The sequence below is a fragment of the Falco punctatus genome (assembly GCF_963210335.1).
Source record: "Falco punctatus genome assembly, chromosome: 7".
Classification (NCBI taxonomy): domain Eukaryota; kingdom Metazoa; phylum Chordata; class Aves; order Falconiformes; family Falconidae; genus Falco; species Falco punctatus.
Window position 1 is genome coordinate 27,619,876 of NC_137587.1, and position 16,114 is coordinate 27,635,989.

At 47.0% G+C, this 16,114-nt stretch overlaps 1 protein-coding gene across 1 annotated transcript in view; it reads left to right on the top strand.

Moving 5' to 3' along the window:
- ALKBH3 (alkB homolog 3, alpha-ketoglutarate dependent dioxygenase) overlaps nt 1–13,444 on the top strand; it is an 81,510-nt gene extending 68,066 nt beyond the window's left edge. The window contains exon 11 of the transcript XR_013929252.1: nt 1–13,444. This exon is cut by the window's left edge and continues 29,447 nt beyond it. The gene's annotated coding sequence lies outside the window, so the exon portion shown is untranslated.
- Nucleotides 13,445–16,114: the final 2,670 nt, after the last annotated feature.

A 16,114-nucleotide genomic window follows, 5' to 3' on the forward strand; every position in this document is an offset into this window, starting at 1 on the left:
TGCTTGTTGCGCTGCCTGACCACCCTCCTCAGGATTTGGTTTTTTGGCTTAACACCCAAGGGAAATTCCCTTGCTCTGACCTGTGTTGATTGCATTTTATCCTGTTGTTTCAGCCTTTATTGAGATCTTCTATCCTATTCCCATCCAAGCTGTCCCTTCCATTTCCCAGATCAGTCTTGCTGCCCTTCCCGAAGTGCCTAAATTAACAGGGGCCAAGTGTGTACTCGCTGGACTCGAGGGAGTCTGGGAGCACTGCAGCTCTGCAAGCATGCTTCATGTTGAGAAATGTGTTCTGGTGCTGGGGAAGCATGGTGGCAGGAGGTAGCTGGGACCCCTGGCATCTCCCAGCGGGGTCTCTGGGGCTGTGTTTGTGCAGCCCTTCACCCACCTTTGTGATACAGCCCCTGCTTTGCTGCTGCTGCCTGAGCCAAGTGGTTGTGCTCCAGCTGCCCTCCCCATTTGTTTTCCTCCTTCTGGGTTCAGTTGTTTTGCATCTGTGAGGTTGAGTGGGTGGTGTGTAGTATCGGTACGCTCTGTTCTTTTGGTGGGTTTAGTTTAGTCTGTGTGCTTAAATGCAGGTTGTGCTTTGCAAAAGGGACATTACCGTCATCGAATGGCATCATCCATCTAAATAGCTGGTTTAGCTTTTACACTGGAAAATCTGACAAGATACAAACTGACATCTTCTTTTCTTCATCTGGTTAGGGAAGTCATGATGTTTTTTCAAGGAAATCTTTATTTGAAGTTCTGAAAATGTATAAACAAGTAGATTCTTCCTCTGCTTTCCTTTGTCAGACTGTCAAAAATTTCTCAGGCCACCCTGGGTTTTGGTTTTCACTTGTTATTCCTTCTTTTGGATGACAACAGAGAAATGAGTTGACAGGCAGTGGTGTCTGAGGCAGTTGCTCTGGGGAGAGGAGTGCTCATCCTTAAAGAAAACTTTGTTGTGGTTTTGTTAAGGCTGGATCAGTGACCCTGCCGCAGAGTGATGGTGACTTTCATCCAGGGGTATTTATATTGCTAAAAGACACCAAATGCCTAAAACACCTGCACTCTGGGATTGCCTTTTGTGGCTGAAAAGATGCGCATGGGTTTTATCCAAGGGATATAGACTATGTTTAAACCTGTACACATGAGCATGTGCTGACTTATTCATAAAGTCAGTCTCCTGCCAACAGCACAAATAGTATATAGCTTTCCAGACACCTAAGTGTAGGTCCATACCTTTATTCTGCTCTCACACTTTTATTTCAGCCCTGTAAAGTGTCAAGTTAGTAAAAGGGCAGGCTCAAGCCCAAGGTTGCTCATCAGTTTGTTTCGTTTGAAGGCTGGGGGAGCCAAGGGCTGTGTGGTCTTTGACTTTCAGGATCAGGCTTTAGCAAATCACAGCAGCTAACAAGAGGGAAGCAGGAGGATATGCCTAGGACTTGCATGGTTATATTGTGCTAATTTGAGTTTAAAATAGCCAAGGCTAAGAACCAGTGGCAGGTGGTGGTTGTACTGGTGTGTAATGTGTCTGTGCTGGCTGGAGGTGGGGCTGGAGACAACAGTCAGTGGGGAAAGGGGTTTTGCTGGTTTTTCAAGAAAGGAGCAGGGAGAGCTTAGCCATGAGATGGAGAGTGCTTGACTCAAGTGTAACTGGTCCCTATGAATCAAAAATACATGTAATGAGTTTGAAAAGATACAGGCTCTGAAAAGAGGAGGGTGGGGAGTATCAGAATATGAGGGCAGTCAAAATGGGATGAGAAAGTAGGAGAGGAAAAGCTGGAGTGGTATGGACACCCTGCAAAGTGGGAGGTCAGGATGGTGAAAAATTTCCTGTGTTGCTTGTTGAAACTTCTGGCAACCTCCACATTCTAAATATTAGTTGTGCGTTCAGACACAAGGGGACATGCAAGAAAGCTCAGGTTTGAGAGTTTTGACTTGTCCACTTCCCTCGTCTCTTCTACTTGTCCTTCCTTCATCTTTTAGCCTCACGCTATGGCTGAACAAAGCTGGAGGTTTCCAAACTGCTACGCACAAGTCCCATGTGGAGTAGAGAGCAGGGGGGAGCCGTGGTACTGGGCAGCCACTTTGCCTGCTGACTCCCATCCTTGTTCCCATGGGAGGACCCATTGTTGCCATGAGGTGCGTGAGAACGCAGGCAGGCTGGAGCATGCCAGGCATCCTCTGATCCAGGCAGTGGCCGATCAGTTATGTGCGTGAGAAACTGGTGACTGAGAAAGGGTGGGAGAGTTGTGGGGATGGATATGGGGGGAGGGGTGCACTGTGTGGCCTTGGTTGCTTGAGGTAGCCAGGGAAGTGCTCAGCAAGGTGCTGTCTACACTGCCTTGCCAATATCCACAACAGATGCCAGCGGATCAGAGACATGGCCATTCTTCTGCTGACCTTCAGCATCCCTTATGGAACTATGTATGGGTAGGAATAAAAGCCAAAGGCACACATGTTCTCCTGCAGCGGATATGAAGTCATGGAGGAATGTTCTGTAGCCTCATATGAAGGTTACCTGGCAGCTGTTTGACTGCATTTTATCCCTGCAGAGGTGGGTGTTGGGATGAAATTCGAAAGGCAGAATAAAGCTCTATTAAGCACCTCCCCACCGAGCTGCCTTGCCTGTCCTGGAGGTCCTGCGTATGCTACATTCTGCTGAGCCCAGGCTGCATGGGGAAGGGGAGACCAGTGTGTCGCATCTAATGTCCTCCAGAGTCTGTACAGGCAGCCTAGTCTTGCACCCTGGATGTAATGGCAGCTATATAGCAGGAGGTTCTTTAAAGGGGCACCCCTGTTCTCTTGGACCCACCATCAAACAGGACTGCCTTCCTGTAATGCTCAGGTGAATCTTTCACGGGGTTTATTCTTTCTGTGCATGAAGAGACACCTTCCTGGTGTGGACTCACAGCTGGCTGCAGTTCACAGCATGCATCAGCCTGTTATTGTTGTGACACTGCTCGTGTATTTCCTCCTCTCATCCATTGCCTTTCCAAGGGGAAGCTGTGATAATGACAGAAATTCTCGTACTTTGTCACAGAAATTGGGTATAATTGCTCCATTTCAGCGGCTTTAAGAAGTGCAGCAAGGGAACAGGCTGGGTTCTTTCTTAAGGCATCAGTCATCTGAAGCATTTGGTAGATGGCACATTGGGGCTGGGAAATGACTCAACCGTCTTTGTTAAAAGCAGTCTTTGGGCTCTGGGAATAAAATTGGAGGGGGGGAGGGGGGTGTGGGAGGGGAAAGGAGACTTGAGCAACAAACAGACACTATGTTCTGTGCCACTGTTGTAGCATGAGAGTTTCCTCTCACCAGTGCTGTATCTGAATCATGCCTCCAGTCAAGAAGCTATTATTCATCAGCCAGTCTCCCCACAGTGTAAAGACCAAGGTGTCCCAGACTGGAGAGCGGCTGGTGGGCACAGCTGGGCTCAGCGCAGCCACACTGCCGCTGTCAGCAGCACAGGGCTGCCAGGCTGCAGCTTTGTGCATGGCTGCTAATAGTGCCACTTCTGCAAGGGTGCTGGGGAGAGCCCAGGCCCCTGTCCTAGACCTATGGGGTCCCTCAGAGAGGTGTGGGTAGGTAAGCACTCTGACACCTACCTAGGTCCCGTATACTTCTTGCTTTCAGCTTAGTGTTGAGATCTCAGCAGAACCCAAACTTCTTGCCACAGCCTGAGCCAAGCTGGGCTGTTAGTAAAAGAAAGACTGAGGGGAGTGAAGATTGCTATGAACATGCACAGTCTGATTAAACTAGCTCCCTGTACTCAACTGACATGGTGTACAGGAGCCAGGGAGGCCTTCAGGCAAGCCTCCTGCCCACAGCCAGGAACACCTCCCTGCTGTTGTGCTGCTGAGCTGCCTGGATGGGCTGCAGCCTTGCCCTCCTGTCACAACACTGGAAACATCCAGCTTGAGATAATCCTAGCCGGGAGCCATGTCTCTTCCTGGCTGGCTCACAGAAACGTTGTTGAGTTGGTCCTGCCTGTCTGTGAGTCTTTGCAGGTCTTGTGTGACAAACTGCTGATGGCAAAACAAGCTGCTTCTTGGTGGGCATAGCAGGGACTGGCTTTGTTTGTTTTTCCTGCTGCCAAGGCCTTGCTTATCTAATCTCCATTTCAGTCCTGTTCTGCGTGGAAATATTTTTATTTGTACAGCTGGGGCAGAGGCCCTTTTTGTTGTAACTCTTCTAAGCTTGAACTTGTGGAAAAGAAAATCTCTCATGGCAGCTGTCTGTCTTCTGCTGGATGAAACATGGTGCCTGATACAGGGATTGTACGGATGGGTGCAGGTCAATAAAGCCTGCTGTTACCTGGTCAGTAATGGGCCATGGAAATGCCTTCAGTGCAAGCAATACTTCAGTGCATCTAGTACAGCTAATCCAGGCCGCCTTGGTCCAAAAGTCAGCCCCATGACAGCTTCAAGCACCCATCCAGAGGCTTCAAGCCTGATACAAGCCAACAGCAAGAAACAATCCCTGCTCCAAAGAGCACTCGAAGTTGTAAGTGCTACCGCATTGAAGCACTCTTTCGCGAGCACACTGATGTGATCTCAGAATGGGTCTGGAGCTCATCTCCTAGGGTGTCATATGCTTGGCACATGCTTGATTTTCTAGGTTAGTCTGCAGGCAGGCCAGGGGCTGTCCATGAGTAGGCAGGTCATCGAACAGGCTGTGCTCATAGCTGTTCTCATACCACATGTGAAGATGTAGCCATGTATCTAGGAGGCCCTATCACTTTGTCCTGCTGCTTCTACCTTTACTCTGGGTACCAGCACACCTGATTGCCAGTAATGACTATTGTGAGAGTGGGGACCTGATAGTCTTCCTGCACTGATGTGATCTCTTTGATCATGAGAACCAAGGTGATTGTTTTTTCTGTTAATTGAGAATTCAGATGTCTGCAGAGCATCTTATGCCTCTTAAGCTGCCTACCACAGTGTGAGAGCTCAACGGCCCTGATACTGTGGCTGTTCCTAGATGGCACTGCAAAAGGAAGCAGAAATAAATTTCTAATATATTGCTTCCTCTTATAGTTTCTCAATGCACTAGCTTGTGTTTTTATTTAAATACTCCAGGCTCTAGGTTTGCTTTGTTCAGCACAGTCTGTTTGACACAAGGTAAGTCAGTCATTAGCGGTTAAGTGGAAAAAAAAGCTACGTTTTTCTTTCTTCTCTGTCCTGTGCTTTTATGGACTGCCCAGGTGCCTGTTTCCAAAACAAAGTTATCTCTGTGGCTCCCCTCTGAAAAGCATCTACCTATGCTAGGTTATGGCTCTGCAGTAATTAATGAGGAGTTGCAGAGCTGTCAATGCTGTCTGTTTAGTGTGGCCCAGTGTGTTTCTAAGTACCACAACAAACCGGTTAAGGGAGCACATGTGTATGATTTGCTGCAGCTGATGCTACCGGTGACAGAATTAAACTGTCCATCTGCATGCTCAAAGGATCTGCATTGATAAGGTCCTAATGACAGCTCTCATGTAGCCTGTATGATGAGAAACTGTAATTTTTTGAGCAAGCAGAACTGAATAGAGCTTGTTAGGAATGTTTCAACAAAGATGATGCAGTTTGGAAATGTGTGTGTGCTGAAGCAGAAATGTTTCACTGAAACATATGTGGTTTGACAAACTTTGTCAGTTGTCTGTTGGGTAACTTGCCTGTTGTATCATATGTTCAATCTTGGAGCTGCACAGAAACATAGCTTCAAAGGTTTGCCCTGTAGTCAGTCCTACCCTCCTCTGGCTGGCTGAGATGTGACTTCTTTTGCCCTGTAGAACCTGGTAACTCAGCTATTGAGCGAAGCTGATGTGACGCTTCACTTTCATTGTTGCTTACTCCCAAATAGATTTGCTGTCCATATTCAGTGTTGCACAGCCGTGATACTGGGGAGAAAAAAAACACCCTACTATGGTAATCCTACTTAACAGCTACTGAAGCCCTGGGCTACATCTAATATTTTGGAAACACCATGTACCACTGTTTCTGAAATTAAATTTTACAGCATTTCTGTTTCACAGGAAACTTATAAACCCTTTTTATGCCTATCTGAAATTACTTTTCAAGCTATTGAAAATTTCTACAGAGGGGGAATCCTGTTATTCATCTAAGCTAAGATTTGACTTCCACCTTACTGTTACTGAGATTTTGAGAGTAGATGTGGCTGGAGACATTGTGGCAACCACTACACTCCTAGGTAACCATTGCTTTTATTGCTGTATAAAATACAATGTATTCTGAGGTTTACTTGCACAGGGGCTCTGGAGGCTTGTTCAGTGGAGATTAACTGCAGAATCTGTTTGGCCATTTCTAAAACTCTTTGCAAGAAGGAGAACTGTTTTACAGACTCTGATAAGATATTGCTGTGTTCTGCCTTTACAGGATGGCTTTGAGGCTCAACAGCAACAACAACAAAAAAAGTTAGTATTTTCTACATTCAGGAGATGTTACTGTCTTGGGAATTTGGCCACAGATATATTTAGGGCTTTTAAAAAACCCACCCCAGAGAACCCTAACCTCTAGGGAAGTTTAACTGTTGACTAAAGAGATCCTATGACCCAAATTCTATGGAGTTTTATCCTATTACAGACTGAAATCAAAGCTGAAATATTACGACTCTAAAGCCATGGGATGCCTACCACCTTTATTTCCAAATGGCTCCACAGGATATTGAAATTATACTAGCTGTGGGATGCTCAGTTTTTCTGTGCTGCAATTTTGCTGCCCATAAGTAAACAGAGACTGAGATCTTAATGAGGTGAATTCCAGGAACTGCAATCCTGCAAGATAAATGCAAAACTCACCCACATCCATCCATATTTACCTTCTAGATCAAATCTCAGGTCACACTGGCAGGAAGGTGTTAAGGATTAAAGTCCTAACCTAGGGACAGGCCAACTGGTTTTGAGTCAGCTGCTCTGCCATCAGTTTTATGTGCAAATTTGGGCAAACAGTTTTATTTCACCTGTTCATGGCCCCTCATTTTCAAAGCAGAGGCAGTAGTACCTTTCTGTCTCGCAGGGCTGGGAGTACAGTACAGCTTTTGAGACACTTGGTCATTACTGGTTTGGAAGTACAATAAATCTGCCTGTTCACCTGATTATACAGATGGCAAAGGCAACATGGCGAGCTGGCTTTGTCTGCAGCTGTGCTAGAAATGATGGACTAGTCAGTCTAGTCTGGCAATAACATGTGCTGATGCCACATCCCTGCTTTGGCCATCCTGTTGCTGTCTCTGCTATGCTTGGCTTTGCATCTGGGATATGGAGGAGTTCCACCTAGGGAAGTAACTGGAGGTAAAAAGCTCTAGTTTCTCTCTTTCACCAGCTGCAATTTTTTCTAGAAGTGTTTCAGATTAGCTCAGTCATTAGACTCTAATTCCTTCAAAAAAAAAAAAAAAGTTTGTTTTTGCTTTCGTATACAGACAACATGCTGATGCTTGTCACTTGACTTGGTTGCATAGCATTTCCCATGACCCCAGTAAGATATTTTGGAAAGAATATTAAAACAAGGGTAAACTGGCCCTGAAGGAGAGTGTGTTCAGTAAGTGTGTGTTGCAAGCACTTACGTCAGGGAAGCTAGAAATCTGTGCAGAAGTTTTCTCTCCCCAAAAAACTTGTCATGAGGTAATCTTCTGAGGTGCTGACTGCTGACACGGAAGGACCTTGATGCTGTTTATGCAACCTCTGATTAGCCTTCCCTCTGGTATTTACAGCACCCTTGTTGAACCCATGTATCAGTGGAACAGAGGAGGCTTTGCTGTCATCTTTTTGGGAGCATTGCACAGCTACCTGCTATGCACAGGTTAGGGCTCTGACACACAGTTGTTTTGCCTATTCAAAAGTTACTGACAAAGCTGCACGTGGCCAACAAAATGTGTGTCCCTCTTGGCCACTGACCAAAGGAAAGAATAATTAATGCAGAGCTATGAGAGAAAGAAAACCCAGAAGTATGTGCATGTTCCTTTTCTGCTCCATCTTAGGAGATTTTGTTTTATTTTTTCCAAAGACTTCAGTACCTCATTGCTCAAAGTGATTGATTAGTTTAGGTAAAAATAAGCAGATTGTTTCAGTTCTCTATGCCTGAAATGCAGACTGACCTATTTTTGGGGTGTTTCTGAAACAAGATGTTTCATGTTGTTCAGGCTGGGATCTTAAGCAGAACTGGCTACCAGTTGCTGTCAGAGTTCTACTACTCACTAGGTCAGAAGAACCTTTGGTGTGGGAGACATGTCCAAGCCTCCTTCTGCAGATAGCCAGGTGTTTCAGCTACCAGGCTGTTGTGCTATGCTGTCTCCATTACGTTTTGTTGTAGAAATGGTGGGATGGCTTCAAGAGAGAAGCCTGAAAGAGGTAGGCAGCATATCTGACAGTTTGGTTGCTGGGACCCCCTAATGGGAAGGGTAACGGGGGCAGATAGAAGTACACGAACTAGGGATTACCTCATCCATGATGAACAACCAGTACCAGAGCTACTCTGCACTGGGTAATAAGGCCCTCTAACCATCTCCACTGAAGCTCTTCTACTTCATTTCCAATAACTGCTGAGGCCAGAGTAAGTGTGGTCCCACAGCCAGCTGTTTAGTGCAGCCCACACAGCACCACTGTCCTTCTGCAGCCCAGGGAAGAGACTCTGCTCCTGTGGGAATACAGCCATTTTGCCTGATTCCTTTGGCTTTTGTAGAAAATGGCCCCCAAGGGAAATTATTTGTTTTCCACCTAATAAACCATTTAACTTAATCTGAAGCTTAATGTTTTCAATTTTCCAGATATTCCAAAATATGTCACTCTCAGGGGGACCTGCAACAACATTTCCTTTTTGTTTTTTCCCCTTCCCCCTGCCGTTCCATGACAGAACAAAATTAATTAGTTAGTGCCTCAGGCGCCCTTCTCTCTTGCTAAAGGCAAGGCAGTGGAAGTGTGGCAGCGCTCTCTCCCCTTCTCCGTGCAGCCAGCCATGCACGATGTGCTCAGGCTGAGGGAAGTGCTGTGCCTGGGGGGAGCGGTACGGGGCACCCCAGGGCTAGCTCAGGGCACCCCAGGGCTAGCTCGTGTCTGGGAGGGTGAGTCACACCCACCTGTTTGCTTCTTGGTGAAAAAGTCGTCCTGGAAAATGAGAGGCGAGTAGTTCATAGGTTAAGGGCTGTCCTCAGGCAAAGGGGTGAATGTCACAACACCATCTATCCTTGGGGCACCTTCCTCTCTACCCACTGACAGACAGACCTCTCGGTTCACATGCCCTGGGGCTGCTGAGGTGTTGCTTCTTCCGAGTTATCTGTCTTGCTTGAACAGCATTGGGGATCACAGTTCCTGCTGTCATGACAGTGACCTTCCTCCAGGAGCCAAAGGAGGTGTCCAAGGAAGGACATGGTGATGTCAGTGGCCTCAGTTACTTTCCTCCCCCTGCAGCCGCTGCCTCTGACTCTTATCTTCCCAGCAACCCTGCCTGCAGGTGTGATGCCTGTGTGTTATGGGGATACCTTCACCTCTGCCTCCAACTTCAAATCCATGCTTTTACTCATCAGCCTTTTCTCTCCTAATCTGTTATTCGGCCTATGATAATGCCCCTGTCTTCCTCACAGAGGCTAGATGAGGGGGAGGAGGAACAAGCTGTCTTCTAGCAACGCAGGAACATAAAGCTGCAGCCGCAATTGCAGTTACCAAGGGCATAAAAGCCGTAATTTCTTTGCCAGTGCACAGTCCCCATCCAGACAAAGCCTCTGCAAAGCCCTGCTGGCAACCGCCCCAGCCAGAGAGACATCTGTGCAGCACGGCCCTACAGGGGTGTAGAGTAGAGGGGATGATACATCTCTACTCTGCAATTAAGGCTCTCATTTTGTCATTTTTATTCCCTTCTTGTGGAATCTAGCAAAGCGCTTTGCTTCTTCCCATCTCCCACCCCCGCTGCAGTGCTATACAGTGCTTGGGTGCTCCTTCCCTGCTCTGTGGAGCAGCTGCCACCACATCCCGCTGTCCTCAGCCACTCTAGCAGGGCTGGGTGACCTGCCACTCTGCCTGCCTTAGGAATGATGGCACTTCTTGCTTTCCCAACCACTGTTCGGCACAGGACCCTGCTGCTGGGAAACCCGTGTGTGCAGCCCCGCTTTGAGGCATGCTGCAGAGGCTTAAGTATATTTCTTTGCCTTGTGCATTCAGACAGGCTGCCCAGACCTTTCCCCACTTTTTGTTATTTTAATTATTTTTTTTTTAATGAATCCTCTCTTTCTATGTCTGTGATTATAAAGTCCTGGTTTCAGCTGGGATAGAGTTAACTTTCTTCTTAGTAGTTACTACAGTGCTGTATTTTGGCTATGATGTGAGAGCAATGTTGATAACGTGCTGATGTTTCTAGTTGTTGCTGGGTGATGTTTATACTAAATTAAGGACTTTTCGGTTTCCTGGGTCCTGTCAGTGGAGAGGGCTGGAGGTGCACAGGAAACTGGGAGGGGACACAGCCAGGACAGGTGACCCAAGCTAGCCAAAGAGGTATTCCATACCATATGATGTCATGCTGAGTATATAAACTGGGGGAAGAAGAAGGAAGGTGGGGACATTTGTCATTATGGCATTTGTCTGCCCGAGTAACCGTTGTGTGCAATGGAGCCCTGCTGTCCTGGGGATGGCCGAACACCTGCCCGCCTGTGGGAAGTGGTGGATGAACTCCTTGCTTTGCTTTGCTGCGTGCATGGCTTTTGCTTTACCTATTAAATTGTTCTTATCTCAACCCTCGAGTTTTACATTCCTTTCTGATCCTCCTTCCCATCCCTCTGGGTGGGGGGGGAGTGAGCAAGCGGCTGCGTGGTGCTTGGTTGCTGGCTGGGGTTAAACCACGACAAGTACTCTGCTGCAGACCCCACACCATAATCACTCAGCCTGGCCAGCCCCTTCTCTTCCACCTAACGCTGTGCTGCCAGGGCACTCCAAAGTGCTAAACTCTGAGCAGATGGACCGAACTGCTCAGCTGTTTGGATACACACACAGGCTGCTTTTGAAATGTTACTGGTCTGGTGTGATTCAGAGATTTCACAGAGACTGAAATCTGGGCAGACCCTGGGAAGAAGTCAGACCTGCTGCACTTCGCTGTCCCATTACACCAATGTGTGTTGCTGGTTTTCTCTCCTCTCATCTGAGAGATGGTGGTGTACATCCTTCCTCTGGTGTACTCACATGCAAAGATCATCCCCAAGCAAAGGTGTATTTCTCAGTGTCCTAAACAAGGAGTCACCAGGCAGAATGAGTCACTAGTGTAATTTTCCATAGTTTAATCTAAACTTTTAGGGCCTGATCTCATTATTGTTGCATACAAGTGGATTCTTCCTGCGTGCTGAAATCAGCAGGATTACTTGTGTCACTTGGGTGGAAAGTTTTTAAAAAAACACAGGTTTTTTTAGGTCAGGGTTCAGTTACTGGAGGGAAGAACAGGAAGAAGTGCTGGACAGGTAAACAGAGCTGCCTTCATGCATCAGGTGATGAAAGCTGCCCTGTGTCATGTATGCTTTTATGTTACTTAAGCACTTGAGTGGTTTAGTAACCCTGGTGAGCTCCAGGCTGCAGCTGATGGCCTGGCATGGGGTGTGGTGGAGAGGTGGGATGCAGTAGGCAAATATGAATAGCTATGCCTCTTGTGGAAACATGCGGTTTTTTGGAGAGCGGGCAGTTGGATGCAGTGCTGTTCTTTACACTTTTTCCCCAATAAATCCTTGCTCAAGAAACAAAACTTCCCCAGACCATCAGAGCTAAGTACTCCAGAAAAAAGCATTTAGGGCTTTGAAACTACCCAAGGACCTGACATCCTTTCCTCATGTGCCATAAAATGGATCTCTGTTATTTCCCAGAATCACAGAACATTCCTTTTCCCTCCTGTCCCTTCTTCTGCTAAAACAAACCCAGTCCCTCTTGCAGGATTTCTTAGTATCTTGGTCAGTCTAACTTGAAAAATAATCTTGTACTGAAGCTTTCAGACCTAGTGTATTACATGATTTTTCTTTAGTCGCATCTTTATTTTTTTTCTTTCTAGTTAAGTCCTTTTCACATGCATAAAAAATCTTCTGCTTATTTTTTCCATGTTTGCAACTTACTCTCATATCTGTTTTGTCTCTCAGCCAAGTGGCAGAGACAGCTCAGTCCTCTCTCTCCTGTCTGCTTCCCCCTCTGAATTCCCACTTTGACAATGTCTTACTGGTAACGTGCTACTCATAACTGAGTGAGAGTGTCCCAGAGAACATTGCAGAATCACGGAACAGTTTGGTTTGGAAGTGGACCTTAAAGAGCATCTAGTTCCAACCCCCGGCCATGGGCAGGGACACCTGCCACTAGACCAGGTTGTCCAGAGCCCCATCCAGCCTGGCCTGGAACACCGCCAGGGATGGAGCATCCACAGCTGCTCTGGGCAGCCTGTGCCGATGTCTCACCATGCTCAGAGTAAAGAATTCCTTTCCAATATCTAATCTAAATCTACCTTCTTTCAGTTTAAAGCCATTCCCCCTTGTCCTATCACTACATGCCCTTGTAAAAAGTCCCTCTCCAGCCTGTACTTGTGCTTGAGGTTGCCCTGAATCAGGTGCAGGACCTTGCCCTTGGCCTTGTGGAACTTCATGAGGTTGGCACTGCCCCACCTCTCAAGCTTGTCAAGGTCCCTCTGGACGGCATCCCTTCCCTCCAGCATGTCAGCTGCACCACTCAGCTTGCTGTTGTCCGCAGACTTGCTGAGGGTGCATTCCATCCCACTGTCCATGTCACTGACAAAGATTTTAAACAGCAATGGTCCCAGTACTAACCCCTGGGAAATGCCACTTGTTACTGGTCTCCACTCAGACATCAAGCCATTGTCCGCAACTCTTTGAGTGTTACCATCCAGCCAATTCCTTATCCACCAAGCGGTCCATCTGTCAAATCCATGTCCCTCCAGTCTTGTGGATGTCTTGTGGGACAACATCAAAAGCTTTGCACAAGTCCAGTGTCACCCACAAGTCCAAGATCACCCACAGATCTTAACCAGAAGGTTTGTCCCTTCTCTCCTTCAAGTCATGAAGCATCTTCTCATATTCTGTCAAAAAAAAATCTTTTGCAGAATAGCATCCCTCCCCCTGCAATTTGATTTTTTCAGTATTAGCTGAGGAAGGCTTTGACCCTACCAGATCTAGAGCACGAGACCCCTGGGAACAGCAAATCGGGTCCTGGACCCCTGCTGCACTTGCACCAGAGCACTGGCAAGTCAGGTTGGCTACTGTGTTCCCCAGTGAGCTCTGTCCTACTTCCTTTCATTCCTTTATCCCTTTTTCTATGTTCCTTTTCTCATGGCAAGAGCAGTTCAGCCCCTTTTTCTTGAGTCAGTAACTTCTCTTTTTTTTTTTTTTTTAAGTTCAGTTCGGTCTTCCCACGCTGCAGAGATTTTTTTTCCATGCCAGTTGTGATATCACACTGTATGGAGAACTTTCTTTTCCTGTAACCCCTGAAAGTGCGGTTCAAAATGATAGCTTATATTCAAATGTTTTGAGAAAGCATATAACAATAGAAAACTAACAAATGATTACCAGAGGCTTCAATGTTCTAATTTTCAAAGCAATTAATTGAGTAGGTCGAGAATATGCCTGCCCCACTTTTTCATTTTCCACTTTCCTTATGTCCTATTTCTGTAGCTTTTAATCCTCATAATAGCTAATCCTTTGGGAGTAAGGATGAATCCCTTGAAACTTGTTGTGTACTTTGAAGGCCTGCAGTAGTTTCTCCCTTTGCAAGCTCTAGCTTTACCTAACTGCATCATCTGTGTGAATATTTTCCCTGGCAGCCTCTGTAACCCATAGGACCTCTCAGATTGTTATTTGCGGTAGAAAGTGTTTGAGTTTAGAGGCTGTGTTTCAGATCGAATGAGTGTTGTTAACTGAGGCACATGGGTGATGAATAAGAATTGCCCTTGCACATCATCCCAGCTATTTACAAGCACTGATTGGTGTTTTCTGTGAGGCAGCAGCAACACATACGTGAAATCCAGAGGAGAGGAGAAGGCAAGGAGAGCAGAAGCTGAACAGAGGACAGGCTGGGTCATGAAGAATAGACCAGAAAAGAGAAAAATTTTCCCACCCAGTTTAGCACAGAGTGAACGAGGGATGACAAGGGGGGTGAGCAGCCGGCCAAGCTCCTCTTCCCAGGTCTACAGGTGGTGCCTGGGGCTTGGCAGGTCCCCTGGGGACAGCAGCTGACACTGCTTCCTCTTTGGCTCTCTGTAGACTCACAGCTGGAAAAATCTCATGGGCTCCTCAGGCTCCATCTGCTCTCTGTTTGTAGTGTGATATGCTCTGCAGGGCCATACGTGCAATGCACCCATTGAAACTCAGAGTCTCTACAGACCGAACATCCCTTGAGAAGCAGCGTGCTGCACTACATGGGATGGGCATAGAGCTGCCACCTCCTGCCAGAACCTCTGCTGGCTCAGACGTGCCCTGGAAATGCAAAATCTGGGGTCAGGGGTTCATTGTGGCTGTAGGTTTAAAAATGTTTGATCTTCTCAGTGTCTGGTGTCTTCAGGGATCTGACACAGAGCTGTGAAACTGTATGTGGTGCACTACCTTCTCCAATATTTACCACGCTACAGAATGCTAGAAGTCTTAGAGGAAAGGTTGTTGACGCAGTTGTATCTGGAAGGGGCCTTTTGGGCAGATCTTTCTTGCTTCTTATCAAGATCAAGACTTTCAGGTGCCTGTCCAAACCGTAACCTGAAATTCCAGGTCAAAGCCTGCCTCACGACCCAGCCCACCCATGGAAATGGGAGCAAAATTCCCAACACCTCTGGCTGCCTCAGCTGCCTGGATATTTACTGAGTTCTCCCACTCAAAGTCCTCTGAGAAAAAAACTGGCTCCAGATCTCTCCGCTGTGCACAATTTTTCCACTCAAAACAGCCAGGCTTGATCAAAGCATAACCCAGATTGACAAAGCACTTGCGAAGTTGAGCAGACCTGGCCTCCACCGCAGTCTGTAATGAAACCCCAAACCAGTGGTGCCTCGCCTGGTTCCAGGCTGGGTTTTGCTCAGCTGCTGGGTTCAAAGCAGCCTAAGCCGGTTGGGTTTAATTGCTACAGACACGGTATTCTGTGCAGTGGGACACAAAGCGGAAAACAGGCTTTCACCCTCTTGTACTCTCAACAAACACGAGAGGAGTCTGGTGTCTCCAAAGGGAAAAGGTTTGGATGGGAGTCTCAGGGAATTTGCAGGGGAAATTCTGGTGGAGCTGGGTTTGCACAGAGGCCAAACACATTTCTGGTGCAAGGCTGTTGACGTCAGTGCCCCATGCCTTGTTCAGCGTGAGATCCTCATTCGTATTTTCTCCTGAGCTCATACGGCCTGGCATCTGTTTTGTGCTTTTGTTATTGCAGCTGTTTGCTGCTCTGGCTGCTTTAATAATTTCCCTGGTCCCTGGAAAACCCACCCGCAAGCCCATTTCTAGAGCTCTGTGATTGCTCTGTTAAACACACGCTTCCCAGATTGGCTCCCTCTCACCAGACTAATTTATCTGACTAATTATCCCCTTTGCTGGTGCTAGTTTGTCATGAATGCAGAAATTTGGTCATTACAATTTCTTCTATTCTTGAAAATTCCAAAGTCATTTAATAATGATGAATAGAAAAAGCCTTTTGTTAATTAAAATTCAGCAGTGAATAGTGGCAGCCCCTCTGATGGACCTGGCATGTGAGGCTGTCTTTTCCCAAAATGTGAGGCTGCAGCAGCAGAAATTCGGCTGCTTCAGGGAATTCAGGTGGAAGGCTGCCCCATTGTCAAGTGCTGCAGCAGGTACCACTCACAGGTGCTTTTCTGAGCAAAATACTGGTGAATTCCTGGGAGATTTTCCAGTGGCGAAATGGAGGAAAACTACTGGGACCTAGAAAGGAAAAAATAATTTCCCTTAGTGGAAGTGATTTAAAAAAGGAAATGCCGACCAGCACCTTCTCGGTGCAGTGTCTGTCAGTCCAGCAGGGCTCAAGCACAGGAATTGCTGCAGTGGCTTAGACCAAGGGGCTCATCACTGTGCCCAGCCTTCATCGCTTCAGAGGGCAGCATAAAATGCTATTACAACGGACACTGGGTAGCACCACGTTAATAACCATGTTTAACTGTGCAGAATGCTTCTGCTGTTTGCATAA